The sequence below is a fragment of the Copadichromis virginalis genome, linkage group LG1 (assembly GCF_057382275.1).
Source record: "Copadichromis virginalis isolate Kocher_CV1m ecotype Utaka linkage group LG1, C_Virginalis_male_GT1.1, whole genome shotgun sequence".
Lineage (NCBI taxonomy): Eukaryota > Metazoa > Chordata > Actinopteri > Cichliformes > Cichlidae > Copadichromis > Copadichromis virginalis.
The window spans coordinates 36,488,177-36,506,694 of NC_140618.1; the positions used below are offsets into that span (position 1 = coordinate 36,488,177).

The 18,518-nt window shown below is 40.7% G+C and overlaps 1 protein-coding gene across 7 annotated transcripts in view; it reads left to right on the top strand.

Moving 5' to 3' along the window:
• Positions 1-297: 297 nt before the first annotated feature.
• Positions 298-18,518, top strand: part of LOC146719166 (C-myc promoter-binding protein-like) — an 85,587-nt gene continuing 67,366 nt past the window's right edge. For 6 of the 7 annotated variants that reach the window (XM_085460992.1, XM_085461006.1, XM_085461012.1 and 3 more), the window contains exon 1: positions 298-520. The gene's annotated coding sequence lies outside the window, so the exon portion shown is untranslated. Of the gene's footprint in view, positions 521-13,188; positions 13,311-18,518 lie in introns of all 7 variants that reach the window. The other variant, XM_085460996.1, reaches the window with a different exon arrangement.

Consider the following 18,518-nt stretch of genomic DNA (forward strand, 5'->3'; position numbering starts at 1 on the left):
ATTATTATTATTACCGGTATTATTATTATTGTTATTATTATTATTATTATTATTATTATTATTATTAAAGGTAACCTATTCCACAGAGGACTTTAATTAATTTTAAAATATTCTGTTTTTACAGTGTGATGAGAATGTTTTTCACATAGCAGTAAAGTCCTGAGTCCACCTGTGGTCAGTCTCTTATCGTGGGTCTCCCGGGAATGACTGCAAGTCACTTAAACGTCCTCTGAAGTGACAGAAGCGCGCGCGCGTGCGTGCGTGTGTGTGTGTGTGTGTTGGCGGATTCCCATCACAACCAAGATGGCGGCGGAGCGGACAGCCGGCTCGGCACAGTGAGTGACAGGAGAAGCAGCCTCGGTCGGTTGGACAGCTAACAGTTAGACTCTGAGGGGGAGAAAAATACAATAACAACACATCCCGCACCGTTCATCTCACCTTCTGTAATGCAACAGCGTCGGTAGAAGCCAGACACCGTCCGAAGTTGTGTGCGAGGACTAATCTGACGTTCACAAGCGGGGTAAGTGCGAAATGATGAACCGTTACCCTGACTGGCTGCTTGGCGTGTTGAGGGATTTACCGAACGGCTGCAGGCTGCTAACTTAGTGCTCGAACAAGCTGGAAATCCCTTATGCTAGCCCTGTCACCTAACTCGTGTATGTGTTTGTTGACATTTGTTTATATTTTATCTGTCAATAATGACAATTCACTCTCGCAGCTTTTGAACCAATACGACTCCCATGCTTTCCCCGCTTCTCGACATCTAGGTATGTGCCACAGGTTGTTTGCACTCATCGCTAAAATTTGGGAACATTTTAGTCACCGTGAACGACATAACAGCCAGTCAAAGCACGTCAAGCCTCAAACGATCCGCTGAAATGTCTGATTTACCCCACGAGCGAGCTAAAAATAACCCAAAACACTCTCCGTTTGCACCCCGTTGCCTGAGGATATTTTAGGTTGTTCGGCTTTGTATCGGGGGGAAAAACACCTCTCATTTAGCCTTGCTGTTAAGCAGTGGCGTAGAAAGTGCACGGACAGTCTTTCCTATGTTTTATGTGAAGGATTTTCAACCTGGACCGGAGGGTATGTCAGTGGTTTTCACTAAGCTGTGTGGTGGTGAGAGATTTCATGACTGGTGAAGGGTGATGAGAGTGTGCTAATGCGGGTTTGCAAACGTGCAAGTTTGATGGGACATGTTTGCTGTTAATGTGCAAATCCTTACACGTATTTCTGTCAGAGAAATGCTGTCAGACCCATACCAGGAGTGGTGCTGGTGTAGTCTGTCAGACATCAGACAGGAGCAGCAGTGGCAGCCACTGGGGTTTGACATTCTGGAGGTCTACCCCCCCCCAAAAAAAAGCAAAAAAAGAAAAATCCCACTTACATCCTTTCCTAGTGTTTTTCCATAGCATGAGATGGACAAGTCTGATCAAATCACACATGTGACAGAAAGCCTGTCGTTTGAAAACCTCTGCTCCACATACCAGAAAGGTAACCTGAACTGTAAACCCACATATATTCTCTTTGCTCTGATATGGGACATTTCTCATGGGAATATTGTGTTGTTGTGCATCCTGTTGATGGGATGTTTATATGTCGCCTTATTACCTTGCAGTATGTGCTCAAGAGGGCAGAAAGGTACCCTTCTGGTAGGAAATTAAGTCGTAGTTTAAAAGAAGGTGCTGTCGCCTGACACAGAGGAGCCGAACAGCATGCACCAATTGCCTGGATTGTTGGAGTGAGCTGCAGTGTCAGTAAAACATCAAAAAGGAGCAGACAGCTAGACAGTGTCCTGACTTGAGTTAAAGCCCACTGTCTGTAAATAACTGACACACAGTGCTCTCTCTCGTGGCGGTGATGGTTGTAATACCCGAGGCACAGGGTTCATGTTATTCCCATCTTGTGTAATTCAGTGAAAACAAACAAAGTGAGGAAACAATTTGACTTGACAGAGTTGTCAGTGACAGAGTGTAGCTCTAGATGCCTGAACTGGAGAATCTGTTTTTTTGGCAGAGTGCAAGTCTGACAATTTAGCCTGTTGCAGATTGATTTTTTTTTTCTTTTACATTTCCAACAATTTCTGTCACAAACTATGTGTATCCCTGAAGATACACTGTTAGCACTCTCACAGAGAAGCCTTTCTGGGGTTCACAAACTGTATGGAAAAATCCTGTTGATCACTCTCCTGGGTTTATTTTGTGATGAAAACACAGTGAAGATTGGAGGCTTTTAAGGATTTGCTACAGTAAAGTTAATGAATAAACAGAAGGTTGTTGCCCAAAGTGAGTTTCTTCAAGTGCCTGGGACAGCACCTTTTCACTAACGTTAATGCTGACGTAGAAGGGTTACTAATGAGCCCCCAAATATTCCTATAATTATATTCAGCTTTGAGATGTTGGATTCAACTGTGGCTTATACAGTTGGATAGAGTGATAGCAAGGGTGGCTGAATAGAGACAGTGAAAAAGATGCTGAAAATAAATGACAGTCACGCTTTTGAAATTGTCCTCTCCATCTCTCTGGTGATTTCTGCAGGACTGTGAATTGATGCATGATAGGTGAGTCTAAGAAGGAACTCTTTGACTTTCAAAGAGAAAAGATGTTAATGAAGCAACCTGACCCATGTGAACACAGTGCACAAGTTCTTGCACGTGGACAATATACAACACATACTTTAAAAAATGTTGTATGCTATAGTTTCCCTAAGAAAATCAACAATGAATAAACACTTACATAAAACTATTTAATTCAGTTCAGTTGTATTTATGTGGCACTAAATCACAACAACGCATTCTTCTAGGTGTTTTACATTGTAAGGTAAGGACCAATAAAGACAATAATGCAGAGAAAACCCAACAATGAAACCACCAACTATAAGCAAGTACTTGGTGACAGTGGGAAGGAAAAACTCCCTTTTAACAGGAAGACACCTCCGGCAGAACCAGTCTGATTGAGGGGCAGTCTTGTGTGGTGACTGGTTGGGGTTGAGGGGAGGGCACAATGTGGAAGAAAGCCAGAGATAAATAATTACTTATGATTAAGTGCAAAGTGATGTATAAATACATGGAGAGGGAAAAATTGTGAGTGAATAAGAAATGCTCAGTTCAGTGCATTATGGGAAGCCCCCAGCAGCCTCGGCCTATTGCAGTATAACTGAGGGAGGATTCAGGGTCCCCTGATCCACCCCTACTCTGTAATCTTTATCAAAAAGGTAAGTCGTAAGCCGAATCTAGAAGGTCTGCCTCCCAAATCTAAAGTGAGGGCTGGTTCCACATTCATGAATGTAAAGATTTATCAGAGTCGCTTCAGTATTCTTCAGTATTGGCTGATGTTTGCCTTACTGACTGCCACTGACCTATCTGCAATTTTGTTACAGTGGAAAAAAAAGTCTTACAAAGAACTTACCTAGTAATTTATCAGTCACAAGTCATCAGCCAATGAGCATACCTTGCATAGTCCACCATTAGAAACGCCAGTCGTTTTAACATGTCACAGAGTATAACCTGAAATGTAAGACTGAGCCCATAAACTCATGGGCTCAGGAAGGTGTTTACAGTCTTATATAAGCCTGCAAGTCATGGGTATCACCCATGGGTGCAGATTTAAGGCATTTCATTGCTTGGTTTTTCAGACCCCAAAGCTACGTCCATCTTTTATACTATTTAAATATACCATTCACATTTATAAATGCCATCTTATTTCATATTATTTCTATCAATATTTCACCAATATTCAGTGGTTGCATATATTTTCCCCCATGTATCAGTGCATGTTTTATAAATGTTTCATTTCCAGCTGGCCAAAATGGCCAGTTGGCAATATATTTGCAGAGATGCAAGAAAGAATATTTTTTAGCTTGTCCTATTTAGGACAATTTTTTTTTTTTTTTACAACAGCCAAAAAACATCAAGTCAGTGAGTATAGTCAGACAAAGGATTATTGGCAGCCAATAGGTGGTGGATTAGCTTTTAGATAATCAGTGTGCACAGTCTCTAATGTGTTGGTAAAGAAAATTTGAAGCATGTGGTTGGTTTACCAAGCATGGGCTCTAGGTTAGCTTTTTAGTTCAAAGACTGGTCTACACTCAGACCATAATAAGAATCTAAAAATAATAAGTGTCCGTGTGCAGCTTTCCACTTTAGCTCAAGACAACACAAAGAACGTAGGCGCCATCTTTTGGCTCTATATTGCAATTGTACTTTTTGGCATTTTATGAAAAAGTTCAATTCTTAGGAAGGCAGACCACTACATTTTTTAACGTAAGAGGATAATGTTTCCAGCTTAATGTACAGAAGCCAAAAGAAGATGCAGCTGGAAAAGAAAATGCTGCTGCTATCAATGTGCACATTGAACAAGTGAGAGTAGGATTACATGTTCCCAGGGAATACCATCCACAAACACTAATTAGCTGTAAGCTCAGACTCGTTGTCTGCAGGGAAAAAAAGGCAGGATGTATCCTCAGTTGGTGGGTGGCATCTGGTGTTACACTAAAATTTGGGAACTGAGCTCATAGCACCCAGGAAAGTCATCTGTCAGAATACAAAAATTCATTTCTCTCAGTTCAGATGCTGGTACTTTTTCCAGCAGTTATCCAGCAGTTGGCTATATGTGTAAATTGAGCTAATCACATTTCACTACAGTGAGAGTGGAGAGCTGGAAAGGTACTCGGGCTCAAGGGGTGGGTTGTGAAGCAACAAATTGCTTGTTAGTGCTTTTGCTTCAATTTCACAAAAATATAAGTGAAGAATTATGAGAATATGAGTGGAAAGGCAAAATAAAAAGAAACACAATGTTAGGCAATTGCCTTTTTTGTTATGAAGGTTTTCTTTTTGTTTTTTTTGCAAAAGTGGCAGACCCTTATTTCAGTACATTTTGCCTATTAAGAAACATATCTGGTCTAACATGATGGTTAATGTAGTTTAGTCAGGACAACTTTAATTAAAAAGATTATTTGTATCAGCAGTAATTTATATCGCCAGTATAGTTCTATAGAAAGCTGGAGTAGGGAGATGCTGCAGCAAGACCCAAGCAGTACAGAGCAGGCATTCATGACAGCAGATACAACACTGTTATAAGGTTAAAGGAGCTGAGCTGGGGGTGGGTTGCAAAGAGACTTGCAGATGCACAGTGTCTCTAGGCAGGGCTAAGCAGCTTAATATCGTAGCCTATATGAGATTCGTCAGTTGTATAGAAGTATAGAAGTGATGACTCAGCTGATGTTGGCTGACAACATCAGCTGACATCACACACACACACACACATACACACAGCAATGCTTAAAAACAGCGCTAATTTATATAGACTAACATTAGAGAGGCAAAAGTCAGTCAGTCAGTTAATAATACCGGCTAATTAAAAGATGATAGCAAACTGCATGTTTAGTTTTTGTTTTATATGGGTGGGCCTGCAATCACAAGCGTTGAAGATCTGTATTTTTCTGCTCTGTTCCACTTTGAATAAACTTTCCCTTTAACAGATTGAACTAAAACTATGTTGAGCGTAGGCTTGCCACAGTCAGTGCCTGACCAATGAAGGCTGTAATTTTCTGGTTCTCACATTGTTGTGCTGCTGCTGCTGTGTGGCCTGCTAATTTCACAAGGGTACAAGGTTATTCTCCCAGTTTCGTCTCAATATTCAGACCTGTGCCTATCAAAAACAATAAAGATGTTACTGCCAGAACTCCAGAACAAAACTGCCAGACTCAAAAGTGAATAAGCTGAAAATAAAAAAAACCCATGAAAACAATAAAATATAAAGGAATGCAAACAAATGCATGTGACTTGAAGACCAAGTCAGACCCTTAAGAATGCTTTTCTGCCAAACAGGGAATTAAAAGATCAGGCTGGGAGACAAGGCAGGTCTGAAAGATCAGGTTTCCTGGAGACATGCTATTTAATTCCCACAAGGCTCTGCATTAGCACTTCCTTGTGATAATACTGTACACAGAGCCAGGAAGGTAACATCACATATAAGACTGCAGTCAGGGGCAAGTGATTCTAGTTTATACTTTGATATCTGTATATTAAATTATGATCTTGAAATTCATTAAAGGTGAGAGAGTTCTTTCTCCACCCCGCAGCTATTTTTTCCCCAGTTACACTTCATGCTTAAATTGCAGCCTGCAGTTGTTAGCATGTCACCAAGATGGAGAGCAAAACCTGTCAATGAAAGATAAGGTGTGCAGGAACCTCGGCAAATGGGTTTATCTGATATCTAAGGCACTATTGCCAAAATCAGACTGCAGTGAAGCATCAATAAGTGGGACACTGAGTGCAGAAATAAAGACATGAAGTCACTTCACTATTCACTGGAACCACAATGTGGGGCAAATTTATTGATTAAAGATTGGCAGATAAAGTGGCTTGACTAAAATCTTGATCAGTTCTTTAGCTATTTGCAGATTTGGTGGTTAAAACTGAAAGTTGAAAAAAATATTCTGAACTGGGTTTAGATCTGAATGTTTTTCAGGAAAAGAGAGGATTTTTTTTTAAGTAAGATGTGTGTTACTGGCTTTTGATTAATCAGAATTAATCATTTAAATCTGCCCCTGATCATCAGAATCAGTATACCGATGATCCATGAATGATTGACCTCCCCAGAGCCCAAACCACAACATTATTGAAGCAGTCTGGTGTCAACTTAAGAAAGAACAAAAGTCAGCCAACATTCGAGATGCAGTTTTGAATGTCCTTCAAGAAGCCTTGATAACATTTTCTGAAGACTACTTAAAGAAAAGACAAGAAACCTGCCTAAGAGAGTTCAGGCTGTTTGGAACAATAAAGCTCTTCATACCAATTATTTACTTCCAGGGTTTTCTGGAATTAGGAAAAAATATTTTGAGCTCTATTGTATACAGTCTACATGGAGACATGTTGCGACACTTCCTTGTGGCAATACTATGAAAAAATGCTTTCTCAGACATGTGGCCATCCTTAGTTTGGACTGCTATTTAGTCTGTCTTTTTTTTTCTTTTTTTTTAACCTTTATTTAACCAGGAAAAGTCCCATTGAGATTAAAAACCTCTTTTTCAAGGGAGTCCTGGCCAAGAGGCGACAACATGTTGAAATTACAAAGTTACATACATATTATAAGTAACAATTACATTTTAAAAACATTTTTCTCTGGCTCTCTCAATCTGGACTTAAAAGCATTTAATGAAATAAGATCTGCTATCTTCCAGTCTTTTTGCATCATGTTCCATGTGAAAGGGGCAGCATAAGTAAAAGCCCTCTTTCCCAGTTCAGTTCTGACAAATGGAACACTGTTTTTGCCTCATAACTTTTCTCCCCCTTGTCTATAATCACATATTGAGGTTAATAGTATCAGCTGCCAGCAGGTAAAGTCTGTTACTGCTGTGTCTCATGCTGCTACATCCCCATCCATCATGGCTTGAGTTTAATCATCCATAACCAACGCATCACTCAGAAGGAGTGAGAGGTTGCCTTAAACTTTAGCTGCATTTTAAAAACATCCTTTGAAATTTAGGTCAAGACTTTGCACAAAGTTTTTCCAGGTACTTGCTATGCTCTCCAATGCGTTTATGCTGAGGCACCTTACAGTGCCATTAGCATATTCATTCTTGGTATAGGTTAGTCACAGCAGGGCCTAGATTGCTAACCTTGCCACAATAAAGTCCACAATCTGCGCCACGGTCTGTCGCTGTGCATTATGACTGGCTACTTTATGGACACATGTAAAGTATTTGTGAATAAAATGTTGCTTCAACACCCTTCTCCTGCTTTGTCAAGTGCCTAATATGGAAGATTTAAGTTGCTATCTAGACGTTATTCTGGAGGCCTCTCTTTATTGAACAAAGCAGCACATTTTTACATTCTTTAACCTTGATGCTTGTTTGACGGTATACTTGTTGTGTGCTTCAGAAGCTGATATGGTTTTTATTCTGTTGTCTTTTTAATAGCAGGCACAGGAAGTCCCATCTCTGTTCTTCCTGTGCTGATAATGTTGGAGGATATAAGCATTAAAGTGAAAGTAAATGAAGATTTACGGTGGAAGTTTCTGTGGATTCAGATGCCTAATGAAGCTATAACTGTACAGTAGTATAATATCAACTGACCTTTGAGATGCTCTTGATAATGATCTTGCAAAGAAAATAGAACTTTCATAGCACAGCCTCAGTACAAACATAAACCAAGTCAATTACAGCAAAAAAAATCTGTAAATGATTCTACAATAATTCATTCATCTAATATCCTACAGGCAAAACAAAATTTATTGTGTCAAATTAAGATTCCTTTATTCAAACAGCTTCTGAGGCTTCCAGCTTAAAACTTTTGATTTCAAAATTGGCATTGTAAGTCACACATCGTATTTAACCATATAACTAAACGTACTTATACAATAACCTACTCTAACAATAATTACAGTAATGCAGTATTCATGACAACCTGTGGGGCTGGTTGGAATCACACCACACCGTTTATAGCTGTAAGGTGATCTTTGTGGATCATGGATCATCAGTCTATCTGCAGGATTTGAAAAGTGTTAAAAAGAATTACATCTCGTCTTGAGTAAGTATTAGTTGCATACACACTGGAAGAGATTAGCAGCAACACAGAGAGCAGATACTGGGGAATGTCACTGAAATTCAGCAACTTGTAGCAGTGACATACGAGATAACCCATGTATTAGCTATGCAAAAGTCACAAGCATAGAGTTAAACTGCACTCAGCTTTAAGCGTAGTGGCTGAGCAAATAGGAGCCAAGGATACTGCTGATTCGCAAATGATGTTAACAAAATAAAACAAAACAAATAACAAGTTTACCTGTGCAAACGTTTATTGGAATGCGCACGATGTGAGCCAGCTATCAGCTCTGATGTAGAACAAGCCAGGTCATATGTGAATGGGGCTTTTGAACTGTGCCTCAGGGGGCAGTTGAATCCTTTTTGGTTTCACTCAGTCACCAGTTGATGTTTAACAGTTATTGTTAGCATGCCATGAAACTCAGTGACTGTGACCAAGTGTCAGTTTTAGTGTTCCAGGTTCAGGTGACCATAAAAAACTGTTATCATTGTAATTGCTTCATATACCACTGGATAATGCAAGAAAAGAATAACCCCAGGCTGTGATGCATCCTCTGACTTTTCCATCATGAGTTCATCCTTTGGCTGGTTGGACTGTGAAGTGTTATTAAATGTATTCAGTAATGTATTAAAAAGATATAAAATGGTGTTTGAAAATTCAGCGTATATATAACTCCTGTAGAAATCTTATTTTGCTGCAATACAGTATCTGCTCTTTATGTTAACTGTCAGAGCCCAATCCTCCATCTTAGTGAATCGTAATGTTTTAACCTCCATTTGTGTCCAGTGTAATGTGTTCCTGGCTCAAAATAAGAGTTTAGAATCCTCCATTTGTCTCACTCTTTTTAGCACGTACTCGCTAAAATAGGTCTGAATAGCCCTCCTGGCTTTTGTAATTTTGTCCACCTTTTTTTCTATGTGTATGTCAACTTGGAATTAAAACAAGGTGAATGTCTACATGTTTAACTAAATGATGCCTCTTTGTATATTGCCGATTTTATTAATCTCTGAGGGAAAATTTGTTTGAGCTTGTGAAAACAAAAACCTATTTGCTGCTTAAACATGCAAACACACAAAAATACACCAATCTGACAAATTGTCACCTGCCTAATTAACAATACACTGTGTTGAAGAAGGGTTAATGGATAGCAGCTATCTCTTATGCATAATGTCTCCTCTCTGTACACACACATACACCCATTCACTTAGTCTAATTGCAGTTTAAGTGCATGTTCAGTGCTAGCTGTTTGGTAATTACAGTGACAGTGATTCCAGGAAGAACGTGCTTATCTGCCAGTGTGGAAGGTAGTAAATACATTCTGGACAAACTTAAAATGATAAAGTTATTCATTTATCGGTGAGTATATGGTTTGATATTAGTTTTGGTGATTTGTATTCTTTTGATTGTTCTTGGAGTTGGAGCACTTGTAAAATGAAGAAATGTCAGCATCATACTCAGGGGTTTCAGGTGTTTACAGAAACATGAAACCGCTCATGTTGAGTTTCTCCGAGGCTGGTCGACAAGGTTAGGCAATAAGTAAGGTGTAGAGATTACAGTGGACGTGGAAAATGCTATTTCTCACAGAGGTTATCTTTCCTCCGCTATGTTACACGACCTGGATGCAGAATAGCCAAACGCCCACCCCTCTGGACTTAACTAGAAGCAGATGCTTGACTTCCTACTGGCTTGTGTTTATGTTCTCAAGCGCATTCCTTTTCACCTCCTCCACGTGTCTGCCCTGCTGTGGCTGTCTATGCTAGATGTCTATACAGCTGGAGCTGGTGTGCAGAGGCTGGCCCAATGGAGCCTCAATTGACAGAGGCCCTTTTCGCCAGTTTCATTGCTAAGTCTGGACAGCTGGAAATCGTTCCCCTGTCACGTTGCCTTAAACTAAATCCTTGTGCAAGGCCTGTCGGGCCTGGACAGCTTATCGAACTCCTCCCAGAACTCCTATTGTGATTACGAGTCAGCGAGTTTGGGCTGGGAAGCTTTGTCTATGTCTCTGGCTCCACGCCGGTCATGTGGCCAAGTTTGAATGTTCTCAGCCTGTGGTGCTTTTCTCTGATTCTTGATTACTGTCAAGAATCGGATAGAACCACAAAACCCAGATAATCTTCCTTAAGCTGACTCACAGCACAAAGTACCTTTAAAGCAAGTTAACCATGGCAGTACTCACAAAGACAAATAGCTTGCAAAGTCTTGGGAGAAATCGAGACATTTGTGATAAATGAACCAATGTCATGTATAATTCAGAAATAACATAAATACATTTTCTAGTGCAGTGAGGGGCTCCAGTGACCTTTAAAGAGATTTGTGGCCTAAACAATCTCTGCTTTTTATGCTTGGACTTCTCTCTCACTGGGCGTTTACCTCAAGCTTTCCTTCCATGTCAGTCTTGCCAGGGGCGAAGTAGGGCGGCCAGCGAATTAAGATATTTGGATTAGGCCACTTAAATAGTGATGCAGTTTTTCATTCATACGCGCCAGCCGCCATGTGAGTCACAGCTCTGCATCTTTTGGATGCATCTCCCGTGGGGAAGTCCAGTGATCCTCAAAGCGGCTCGCATGCGCAAAAGAAGACGTCAAACACAACGCGCTCTGTTTAGACCCAGACCAAACAGTATTGTTTGACTGATGGCCCTTAGTATAAAGACTTGTTTCGGACTTTACGTTTCCCAATTTTGCTTTAAGTTATAAAGTTATTTTGTTATTTACAAATGGCCTAATAATTATCCTTATTGCTGTTTTAGAGAGGAGCGGTGCTTCAAATTATAGTTGCAAATGTCTGTCAGAATCTGCAGATTATACAGTACAAATAAAATGTTCACGTTTCTCCACCGTTGTCTTCCCAACAGTTTCACTAACATCTACACGGGATGGCCAGGAAGCATTTGCGATGTCTTTTTGGGTGCTTCTCCGGCGCTGATAATTGGCGTCTGTCTTGTGTCAGTGACGTAAAAGATGGATTTAATGCAACATGACCATTCAAACAGCAGTCGCTTTCTAAAACATCAGATGTGTATCGGATTCGGTACCACATAAAAAGTGACCCAGATCGGATTTGAAAATATCGGATTTGTGCCGTTCACACTGTTATACCATGATCGGATATGGGTTGCGTAGGGTCAAAAAAGTCGGATTTGATGAACTTTCGCCTGCAGTGTGAACGTAGCCTAAGTTTCTGGGCTTCACATCTTGGCAGCACCGCGTTTCATACTCCATAGATTCTCACAGCCACATTTCACTGATGGCTTCATGAAAACAGGAACTTATAAATAAACAAATGCTTCTTTCTTCTATTACCTGTGTTTCCACTGCTACTCAGTCAGCAGTGTCGACTTCTTCTATTCTTAAAATATAGGGCAGGCAAGGAAAACAATTGAGGCTCATTTCAGTGGGCGTCCGCAATAGTCCTACATATGCACTGTATATAAATGTAATCCTTATATAACGTTTGCCTTGATGTGCCATGATACTACTGCTTTGGCTTATATTTTTAGCAGACTGACAGCATGGCAAGGATGAGTGTCATTCTTTGGCCCGTCATGTGTCATTCAAACAGGGAGGTGACACTGCAGAGCTCTCTGCTTTGCACTCATGTAACTGAAATAAATTAGGTCAGCATCTTTTTTCTGTTACACTTTTGTAATAAGTGTGGAGTTAACTGTACTTAGTGAGTGATCCATGAAACAATACCCAAGTCTGGTTTATGTCAGTTGAGTCTCATGCAAAATCCTCCTGGGTCAATAAAACAGCGGTGAGAGGCAAGAAACAGGATAGTGGTTGGACTGGTTGACACTCTGTGCTATTCCACCCTCTTTTATACACGGTGCACTGGTTTGTACTGTTGCTCCACAGTAAAGAAAATCGTGTATATTGAGCATTTTAGCTTCTGCCTTTTATTTTGCCTGTGAAATGCGACATATATTTGCAGTTACATAGCATTTTTCTAATCTTACTGACTGTTCTAGATGCTTTAGACTGCATAGGTTTAACCATACACAATCCTCAGGAAGTAGTTCACCATTCTCACTGCACTTGTTGTGTTTGGATCACCACCTGGAAGTCCCATCCTTATCATTTTGTGGCAAAATGGCAGCCCTTAAACTTGTATGTCAAAGTTGTCGGGACCCAGATTTGGTAAATAGTGTAGGTGCTGTGTGGTGATGGTGTTACTGTGAGAGGGCACACAGTGGCATGTGCCACAGTTTGTGGCTGTACGCTTATGCACATAACTTCATATTTGCCGCATTTCTTCTTCATCCTGTCTGGCACCCTGTTAACCTTTCCACACATAGACACATGTGCACTTTTAAAGGCAGAGAGAGTTGTAAGGTATGAAAGTACAAAAGAAATGTGTGTTTGTGTCCCACTGCAGATTTCATTTCCAAGCAGCAAACTGCAGGGTTGAAAAAATAAAGTCGGTGCTTAGCTCTATGTGAGGCTGTGCAGTAACAATTTAAACCATTTACTCAAAGGTTCACTGTTGCAGTGGTTTCGTTCTACTGTCATCAACTCCCAAGTAAATGTTTCTGAAAGAGAAGTGAGCACATGCTCTACATCCTGTCCTCTGAGTGTTTCACCAATGTGTTGTAATGTGAGTGTCCCAGGAACATTTATGAGCCCGCTCTGTGTGTTGGGCAGGAAGTTGAAATGCAGACTGTGGTCTTGGACTCAGGATGCAGTGCAGATGTGTGGCCCTCGGAGCGGCTTTGGTCACTCTTTGTTTAACCTGTTCTGTTCCCGTTGATCGCCACCGCCTCAAGGTAAATATAACAGAACAGTCTCGACGCTGTCTAAGTAATGGAAGGACCACCTTCTGCTTTTGGCCAGACATCTCTTGGCACAGAACATCAGCGCTGCACGCTGTGGCAGCCTTCTCATTTGTTTCCCACAGTGAGAAAACAAGGAGGTATGATGCATTTTGTAATTCGAGTGTAAGAACTAGAACACAGTGAACACAGCATTTTCTCGCCATCTGTCAATAGCTGGAAGGGACGACCAAAAAAAAAAATCTCACATCGGCCTTTGTTTGCATATAAACTTTGCTCATTGCCCCTACAAAGATCATTACATGATGCCAATAAACATCCAGCTTTCTCTACCAAATGTTGTGCCCATAACAGCTAAACCTAAGTTAGAACTACTCATTAGGTTAAAAAGTCCTGCTCCATCTGCTTCCACTCTCCAAACTTTACTCCAAATCATTTAATATTAAAAGAAAAAAAAAGATTTAGTTGTTTTTTTATGTCTGTGGTTCTTTTCTGTCAGTACAGTGTCATGCGTCACAAAGAAATGTTTTGCGCAGATGTAAGAGGAGTCAGTGAGGCCAGAATAGGGAAAGATTTTATCACTTTAATCTCTTCTCAACTTACACTGTTCTTGCATGATGAAGTGAATAAGAAAAGTCCCTCGCACTGCTTTATGTAGTTTTAGTGGTAGCTGGAGTCTTGCTCACGTAGCATCACATAGACTAGAGCTGGCAGCTTTTTCACCTTTTCCCCTGAGCCAATGCATTTATACAAGCTGACACACCCTGCTAATTAAACCTCCCTTCCAACACCCTCTTACTGCATATGGTTGGAATCACAGGCCTTGTCCAGTTGAATTATTATTATTAAATTGAGCAAAACTCTTGGATTACACAATCTGGTTGCAATGAGATGCAACCGGGTGAGAAATAGTCCCTGATTGTGTTGCCAGCTAAGGGAATCTTTTTTCTTTTACAGAAATGTTGGCCAACTGTGCAAAAATAGGTCTTATATGAAAACCTTACAAAAAACTGTATCTGCTCACAGTTCTCTCACCTCCTGATTACAGCTGTCTTGAACCAAGTTTGTTTTTGTGGCTTTTCACAACTTACCAGGGAACTGCTGGTAAAGGCATTGTTTCACATTGACCTGCAGAGATGGGCTTGTGCTAGCGAGGCAGGCTGAGACTACATAGCCACAGTCCAAGGCTACCGAAAAAATCTGTCTAATGTAATTGTTATAATTCTCACTAGTATATTAACAACAGCAGTTCCCTGGGTGTGAGTTAAAACACTGTGTTTCTAAGCACCAGGATTATTTTTCTTTTGACAATAGCTGCAACCATTAAGTTAGATAATGGATCTTACTAGGCAGCTGTTCCTGTTAGCATTTTTACATATATAAAAGCACCTTTTAACTATAAAGCAGTTAAAAGTTAAAAAGGGAATAAAGAAGCTGGCAAATTTGACATCTTAATACAGTTGGATTTAAAAAAAATTCCGGCGTTATTTGCTAGTTGCAGTGAAAAGTGACAGGAAAGCGGAGGGAGAGAGAAAGAAGGGAAAGGGCTGTGGGTCAGATTCGAACCTGGACCCACCTTAGCTTCTAAAACAATGTAGCAGTGCATGTTAAATGATCCATTTTAAGCAAAGATTCAGCATCTGCTCCCTTTAGATGTGCCACAGTCTCACCTCACACTATTAAGTGTTTTGGTCTTTGGCCAAATGCAAATACACTTCACTCTGTGTCACTGATTCCACTAGGTTTCTTCTTCTTCTTTTTTTCTGTTTATGTGTTGTTGTTGTTTTCTTGAAAATGGGCACAACAGTCTTGAAATAGCAGAAAATCAGTAACCACTGTACAGGGAGTGCAGAATTATTAGGCAAGTTGTATTTTTGAGGAATAATTTTATTATTGAACAACAACCATGTTCTCAATGAACCCAAAAAACTCATTAATATCAAAGCTGAATGTTTTTGGAAGTAGTTTTTAGTTTGTTTTTAGTTTTAGCTATTTTAGGGGGATATCTGTGTGTGCAGGTGACTATTACTGTGCATAATTATTAGGCAACTTAACAAAAATCAAATATATACCCATTTCAATTATTTATTTTTACCAGTGACACCAATATAACATCTCCACATTCACAAATATACATTTCTGACATTCAAAAACAAAACAAAAACAAATCAGTGACCAATATAGCCACCTTTCTTTGCAAGGACACTCAAAAGCCTGCCATCCATGGATTCTGTCCGTGTTTTGATCTGTTCACCATCAACATTGCGTGCAGCAGCAACCACAGCCTCCCAGACACTGTTCAGAGAGGTGTACTGTTTTCCCTCCTTGTAAATCTCACATTTGATGATGGACCACAGGCTCTCAATGCGGTTCAGATCAGGTGAACAAGGAGGCCATGTCATTAGTTTTTCTTCTTTTATACCCTTTCTTGCCAGCCACGCTGTGGAGTACTTGGACGCGTGTGATGGAGCATTGTCCTGCATGAAAATCATGTTTTTCTTGAAGGATGCAGACTTCTTCCTGTACCACTGCTTGAAGAAGGTGTCTTCCAGAAACTGGCAGTAGGACTGGGAGTTGAGCTTGACTCCATCCTCAACCCGAAAAGGCCCCACAAGTTCATCTTTGATGATACCAGCCCAAACCAGTACTCCACCTCCACCTTGCTGGCGTCTGAGTCGGACTGGAGCTCTCTGCCCTTTACCAATCCAGCCACGGGCCCATCCATCTGGCCCATCAAGACTCACTCTCATTTCATCAGTCCATAAAACCTTAGAAAAACCAGTCTTGAGCTATTTCTTGGCCCAGTCTTGACGTTTCAGCTTGTGTGTCTTGTTCAGTGGTGGTCGTCTTTCAGCCTTTCTTACCTTGGCCATGTCTCTGAGTATTGCACACCTTGTGCTTTTGGGCACTCCAGTGATGTTGCAGCTCTGAAATATGGCCAAACTGGTGGCAAATGGCATCTTGGCAGCTGCACGCTTGACTTTTCTCAGTTCATGGGCAGTTATTTTGCGCCTTTGTTTCTCCACACGCTTCTTGCGACCCTGTTGACTATTTTGAATGAAACACTTGATTGTTCGATGATCACGCTTCAGAAGCTTTGCAATTTTGAGACTGCTGCATCCCTCTGCAAGATATCTCACTATTTTTGACTTTTCTGAGCCTGTCAAGTCCTTCTTTTGACCCATTTTGCCAAAGGAATGGAAGTTGCCTAATAATTATGCTCACCTGATATAGGGTGTTGATGTCATTAGACCACACCCCTTCTCATTACAGAGATGCACATCACCTAATTGGTAGTAGGCTTTCGAGCCTATACAGCTTGGAGTAAGACAACATGCATGAAGAGGATGATGTGGACAAAATACTCATTTGCCTAATAATTCTGCACTCCCTGTAGTGCTGGATCAAAGTAACATAGAACTAGGGCTACCACGATTAGTCGACTAGTCACCATTACTTCCACTATCAAAATCGTCGAATAAGGAATAAGTAGTAGGATTTAAGAGTGTAATAACGGACTGAAACAGAAGATGGCAGCACTGCATGTACAAGGATGCCAGCTGCCGTTAAACCCCGAAGAAGAAGAAGCTGTGTCACTACCCGATCCGTACCGGAAACCCGATCGGTACCACGCATGTGCGAAAGGTGTTTACTTCCGGCCCAAGCAATTTATGATAGTTACGGGTTAGAGTATCTGTCAAGATGTTAAGGATATTAAGTATCGCTTAAATTGTTTGCAGTAATGAAACATTTCAATATAATGTAAACAAAAATGAAAAATAAAACGATAGTTACGCATCAGGACTCCCCGATCCTTACTGCGCACGTGGAAAGTTGGACCGTACAAATCGGGTCTACCCGGTCCGTACCGCTTATGTGCAGATTTATTCTTCTTCTTCTGTTTCGTTTAATGGCAGTTTACTCCCCAGTGTACGAGGATAACGCCACCTGCTGACTGAGTGAATGAGCCCTATTGTAAAATGAACTAGCGTCATTACAAATGCATGTTAAATTTGATTTAGTGATAGTCGAGTGTGTTTATGCTTGTCTGTGTGGAGAGGATCGTTGGAATAGTGATGATGATGTCCGCTATCACTGTCAATTGTCAGGAAACACTTAATCTGGCTGATGAATCTTAACGTGACATATTACTAAGTCAGTATTATTAACTCTGTAATTAGGTGCCATTCTTCTTATTTTACGGCGCTGTTGTTCAATCTGTTGAGGAGAAAAGCATGAATTTGTTTGTATACAGATTATCCATTAAGTGTCCCGGGCAGTTGAAAAGGAGGCAGAGCTGTTGAGAAATGCTATGAGCTAACTGGGCGCTAACTGTGTCACTCAAATACATTAACCGTCGCAATGTTGGCAACGAGAGGAAGTGACGTAAGATTTGCGCATGCGTGGTACCGATCAGGTTTCCGGTACGGATCGGGGAGTGAGATGGTATCATATCTGTGTCCAAATTCAGGAACCACATCCTCCTGTGCCCGCATTTGTAGGCCGATTACGTTACAGCGACACGACAAAGACTGTCCAAATTCGACAAATGCGGCCCACAAATGCGCCCTTCATTTCCCCAGATTTGAATGGGTCGGGTGTATACTTCGTGGCCCAACCTATCCCAGAATTCATAGCACGGCCCTGCTCAGTTTTCAACAATGGTGGCTGCTAGTTAGTTTTAATATTACTCTTATTATTCTTTCTGGGTAACAAAATAAACGTTTAACATATTTTCAGGCGAGAATGTAGCTGTGTAAACTTCAAATATCTGCTCAGTTTATCAAGACACCACATATTTTCAAAACGTCTGTTACCCGCCAGCTCGACAGCTAGCCGGGGTTCAAGGCTCACTAGAGCCGGTGAGAACACTGGACTCCCGGCAAATGGTTTTCAAACCCACCGCCGTCTTTCGCTACTCAGGTTAAACATGATATATAAGTCACTTAGATAACTTAGAAATGTTATTATTTGGCTTTTTTCAGTATTTTATTTGTTCCTGAGTAAAGCGGTTTGGCTGAGATTAAAGTGATAGTTTTTACACAGCTGAATAAACGTCATCTAAAATTTTCTCAGAAGTCAGTGTGCCATATGACTGCATTTGCAATAAATTTAATAACACTCTATATTAACAGTTATGCACTACATAGAACAGCTTTATAGAATTGTATTTTTTTGCAGATGTTGGCAGCTATCAGCGAA